This window comes from Octopus sinensis, linkage group LG2, assembly GCF_006345805.1.
Source record: "Octopus sinensis linkage group LG2, ASM634580v1, whole genome shotgun sequence".
In the NCBI taxonomy this organism is placed as follows: domain Eukaryota; kingdom Metazoa; phylum Mollusca; class Cephalopoda; order Octopoda; family Octopodidae; genus Octopus; species Octopus sinensis.
Genome location: NC_042998.1, coordinates 203,026,237 through 203,032,872, shown reverse-complemented (window position 1 = coordinate 203,032,872; position 6,636 = coordinate 203,026,237).

The window sequence follows — 6,636 nt, the reverse complement described above, 5'->3', positions numbered from 1 at the left end:
ATATATATATACGCGGACATATGTACTGCCAGTCTCGTATAAAGGCACACAAAGGCATATACATATATACACACACACATATGCATAGATATCTCTAAGAATTAATCTTCCTGAAAATAATGCTAAAGTTGACAGCAAAATTCCTCGTATATTGCTGTCCATGATTGGGGAAGACACTCACATTCCCGCACACACATACATACATACATGCATACATACATACATACATACATGCATGCATACATACATACATACATACATACATACATACATACATACATACATACATACATACATACATGCATACATATATGCATACATGCATACATACATACATACATACATGCATGCATACATACATACATACTACATACATACATACATACATACATACATACATGCATACATACATACATACATACATACATACATACATACATACATGCATACATATATGCATACATGCATATATACATACATACATACATACATACATACATACATGCATAAGTGCATACTTGGTTGTATGTATCTATGTATATTTAACCCATTCATACAAACATTAATGCACATGTCTATATTTGTCGGTAATTTCATATCTATATATTTATACTGCATACACAAATATTTATGTATGCATGCATGAATACACGTGTGTGTTTGTCTGTGTGTGTGTGTATGGGTGTATGTATCTGTATGTGTGTGTATGTGTGTGTGTGCGTGTGTGTGTGTGTTTACGCAGTCACAAGCAGAGTACACAAGACATATAGCAGAATGAATTATATGAAATGATAAAGTCTGTTAGAGAAAATACATCGCGACGCAGAGTTTGATAGCCAACATTACAGACACATACATACACATCTCTCTGCATATGTTTTCATGCTTTATATGAAAAATGAGTGAACCACAGAAATACTCACTTACGTACATAAATACTTACATACATACATACAGACATACATGCATACAGACATACATGCATACAGACATACATGCATACATACATACATACATACATACATTTATATCTGTATATATACATACATACATACATACATATATACATACAAACATACATGCATACATGCATACATACATACATACATACATACATACATGCATACAGACATACATGCATACATACATACATACATACATACATACATACATACATACATACATTCATACATTTATATCTGTATATATACATACATACATACATGCATACATACATACTTACATAATACATACATACATACACACACACATACATACATACATACATACATGCATACATACATACATACATACTTACATAATACATACAAACATACATGCATACATACATACATACATATCTGTATATATACATACATACAAACATACATTCATACATACATACAAACATAAATTCATACATACAAACATACATTCATACATACATACATACATACATACATACATACATACATACATACATACATACATACATACATACATACATACATTCATACATACATACACACAAACGTACATACATACATACATACGTACATACATACATACATACATACATACATACAGACAGACAGACAGACAGACAGACAGACAGACAGACTATACTTCTCAAGCAAGGAAGGTGGCTGTGGTCTCAAATCTGCATTGATGTCATATGAAGCATGGATTGTAACTCTGACACAACATCTGCAGCAGAGGAAAGAGAGCAGTAGCTATCCTAAAGATGGCACATATGAATAACGAAGCCATCTTGAGCATAATCCTATGAACCCGGAAAAATTTAAAACAGAAGGTTACCTACTTGCAAACAAATGTGGTAACATGTAACATTATTGACCGAGGTTACCGTGGCCTTTTCCGTAGGCTTTTCTTTCCACAGATAAACCTTATCTGCTTCCCCCTTTACACTTTACATCAAATTTCTGTGATACACGATCCCTATTGATCGCTTTTTTTCTTTTTCTTTTTTTCGCCCACCCCTTTTTATTCTTTCCCTTTTACGATTCCTTTTGATAAAAAACCTACCCCACTTTTTTTCCCCCAAAGAGAAAAGCTCTACTTTGTATTCTATCCCGTCTGTGAGCAGCCCTGTGTGGCTAATAAAGAAACATATCTTGTCCAAGTTTGTGACCATGAAACCAAGAACATAATTAGGATAGCTAATGAACTTTATGAGTGACATGAAATAAGAACTGAAAACTGATACAGATTTCTTCCCAAGGTGCATATCTAAAATGTATTCATCAGAAAAAAAAAATACATCAGTTCACTGAGAAGATAGTACATGAATACTTGGCACGTAAAACACAAACCATATAAAGGATTGATGACGTCAACAGCTTGGCATGAAGCACCGACAGTTTATGACATCCCACGTTGAAGGTTGTATCCATGCATCCCATGAACAAGAGATTGTCACCATGTCCCTGCAACATAAAAGGCAGAAAACGTTGATGGATAACAGATGTAGGCTGTGCAAGACCAAGACTGGAGCCATCAACTACATTATTGATAACTGTGAGAGAATGTCTTCCAGTTATTATCTTCCCATGATGCATGATACTATTTCTTTATTGCCCACAATGGGGCTATTTCGTCCAGCGTGCTAACGTTTCTGCCAGCTCACCGCCTTTTATGTGCCCATGATGCATGATACGGTGGCCAGAACGGTATGGAACAGGATAACAAAAAAGAGAATACCTTCAAACGAACTGACCATATTGAGATCGATGGGTCAAAAGAATACTGATGGAACTAGAAAATTAAAAGAGTCACCAAGTTAAAATACAACCGGCCAAATGTCGTTCTATGGGACCACAAATAAAAAATATGTCCTGTTGTGAAAATCAGCTGCCCCTGAGACATGAATGTGGTTAGAAAAATACAAGAGAAAGGGGACATCTATGAAACATTGATAAGGAAATTGCAAATCCAGAACCCAAGATACACTTTCAGCTGTATACCAATTATTCTTGAAGCAAGAGGATATATACCATCCCGCCTGGAGCAAAGTATGGCTGAACTTGGGATCTTCGGGAGAGAATGCAAATCCTTAATTTACGCGCTACAAATGACCGCGATATCTGGGACTAAAAATATTTGTAAGACCTTCTTAAGATTTAAAGGATGATGGTTAAATCAAATACTTTCTTTCATAACCTTACTACCGAGTCAAAATTTACTCTAAATTAAAAAGAGGAAGAGAATACATAAATATATGTATGTGTGTGTGTATGTGTGTGTGTATGTTTGTGTATGTGTGTATGTGTGTGTATGTATATGTGTGTGTGTGTGGACATACGTACATACATGCGTACATAACACACACACACACATACACGCACGCACGCACACACACACACATGGATATAACACACATTCCCACACCTACTGATAAATTTCTTTAATATTCCCGTGCACACGCGTGCACGCACATGCATGCATACACACACGCACGCACGCAAACACAAATAAATGCACACGTGATGCGCGCACACATGCATTGTGCAAAAGTTATCGGAAATTATTATAGTAGTATAAGGCTGTTGTAGCTTCAATCAGTCTTTCCAATATGTAATTCCAGACAGTTGGAAAGACACCTACTCTGAGAATTTGTAGACTAGTACATCACGATGTTGTTAGTTTATCCGGCTAACTTTGGTTTAGGTTGAGGACAAGTGTTATGAAAATTTCGAAGCCCTCATAGCAGTTGTGTCTTAGGGTGACAAGCTCGTCGTTCTCGATGACTTAAACGCCAGAGTTGGTGTAAACTACCAGACATGGGAGGAGGTCATTGGGAGAAACGGAGTTAGCAAGAGCAACAGCAACGGTTATCTAGTGTTGATGACCTGAACAGCACATGACAAACCCTTTGTTTCCAGTTCAGGCAGCGACTACAAGGGAAGCCGGCAAACAAGCGACAAAACATCAATAAAGTGGAATGGCCCAGTGTGAAACAGAACTTCTGCAAAGACCTGGATGGAGAGCAAGTTGAATTTACTCAACGTTGATACAAAGAGAGCAGAAGAGGACTGGGTGGTGCTTAGAGACTCACTAACCTGGGCCAGAACATGCGTAGACACCAAAACTGTTTCGATGACTTCGATGAGAAAATTCAGAAGCTGCTCAATGAGAAGCGTAAAACCTACAGAGTATCTCAACAAAGCAGCACATCAGCTTCCAAGAGAGCAGCCTACAACGCCACTAAAAGCAAGGTGCAAGTAAAGCTGAGAGAGATGAAAGATTCCTAGCTAAGCAACAAGGCGGATGAGATTCAGAATTACGCTGAAAGCAACGACTCCAAGTGTTTCTACAATACATCAGTGTTTAGAAGTATCTAAACACTTCTAAACAAGTGTTTAGAAGTTCCCTGAAAGCATTGTACGGGATACAGTCCTCCAGAACATCACGATTGACCAGTGCTGACAGGATCGCGCACATCACTGGCAAATACACAATCCCGGAAAGGTGGGCAGAGCACTTCAGCAACGTCCTGGATAGGGTTTCCTCTATCAAGGCCGAGGCCATTGCTCAAATGCCCCGAGTTGACATCAACACTCCTCTAGCAGAGCCTTTAACAGCAGCAGAAGTCCAGAAAGCACTTAAGATCTCTCTCAAATGGTAAGGCACCTGGCTCTGATGCAATCCAAGCTGAAATATACAAGACAGTGGGACCAGTTTTGACACAGTAGCTCACCAGTATCTTTCAGACCATGTAGCAACAGGAAGTTGTTCCCCAGGAGCTCAAGGATGCTTCTATTGTCCATCTCTACAAGAGAAAGGGAAAAAGGCAGTCTTGTGACAACCACCGAGGGATATCACCCCTTGTCATCACTGGCAAGATGCTCGCAAAAATCTTCCTTAACCGCCTGACTCAACACATGGGGAGACGGGCATCTGCCAGAAAATCAGTGTGATTTCAGAGAGGGCTGTGGGACAGTCGACTTAATATTTGCCGCACGCCAACTTCAGAGAAATGTCTGGAATAGAACAGGGACCTAAATACGACGTTTGTAGATTTAACCAAGGCTTTTGACAACATTAGTTATGAGGGGCTTTGGAAGTTCATGGGCAAGTTCGGCTGCTCGGACAAATTCAATACGACATGTACGAGATAGTAGGAAGTCTTCCGATGCATTGTCAGTCATTGACGGAGTAAAGCAGCGCTGTGCACTCGCACCTACGTTGTTCAGCATGATATTCTCAGCCATGCTATCGGATGCTTGACACACAGCTTCCAAAAGACAGTGAACTGGCAGAAGGTAAGCGCACGAAATGGTGGACAGAGAAAGCGCTTCAAGGGTACACTCAAAGCATCACGGTAAAGCTTTGAGATCAATCCAGACACGTGAGAAAGGCAAAAACAAGACCTCCTCTTCTTCTCGCACGTGATGTCCTTGGTCATCGTCGACAACGACGGATGAGCCCGTTTAGTTTACCAGACTGTTCTCGCGTCTCAATTTTTTTTTCCATAATCTGGCACAAAAATTAAAACAGAGTTATAAAGCCTAAAATTTTGAAAGGAGGGGGAAAATCGATTGTATCGATTCTAGCACTTGACAACTACTTTACTTCATCGATCCCAGAAAGACGAGAGGGAAAGCGTGCCGTAGCAGGATTTGAACTCTTACTTTAGGCAACTGGTGTTAAAACACCAATAGTCATGCCAAAGTACTTTCTGTGGACCGATGAATGCATTTCAAGCTAATTAGCTATTATCAGTGCCGGTTGCTGAGAAAAACAAAACTGAAATGATTGTGAAAGTCATAGCTTCCTTATGGAAAATCAATAGGGACTATCTACCATTAGGGTAACCTGACATGAGTGGAGGCGCAATGGCCCAATGGTTAGGGCAGCGGACTCGCGGTCATAGGATCGCGGTTTCGATTCCCAGACCGGGCGTTGTGAGTGTTTATTGAGCGAAAACACCTAAAGCTCCACGAGGCTCCGGCAGGGGATGGTGGTGATCCCTGCTGTACTCTTTCACCACAACTTTCTCTCACTCTTACTTCCTGTTTCTGTTGTACCTGTATTTCAAGGGGCCGGCCTTGTCACTCGCTGTGTCACGCTGAATATCCCCGAGAACTACGTTAAGGGTACACGTGTCTGTGGAGTACTCAGCCACTTACACGTTAATTTCACGAGCAGGCTGTTCCGTTGATCCGGATCAACCGGAACCCTCGTCGTCGTAACCGACGGAGTGCTTCCATAAGAACCTGACATGACTGTTAGAGTTTTAACAACTGTTGCCTAAAGCGATAATTTTTTCTCAGCAAACTGCAGTGAAAAAATGACCTTTTTACAGGTCAAATATACCTGAATTTGAAGTGATGTAAAACTTTGTTTGGTGTACAACACTGCTTTCGCGTGTTTATTAATTATTTTGTTCTAACCTGGTGGTATCGCACTTAGTCACAAAATATTTTCTGTTGATTTCTTATAAGGAAGCTATGACTTCCAAAATCATTTCAGGATACCCTGTACTGATGATAGCCAAGTAGCTTTAAATGAATTCATCGTTCCAAGGACGGTGCCTTGAGAGATAAATGTTGATGTTTTAACACCCGTTGTTTAAAGTGAGAATTTTCGCCTCGGTAAACCGCATGAAAATGGCGT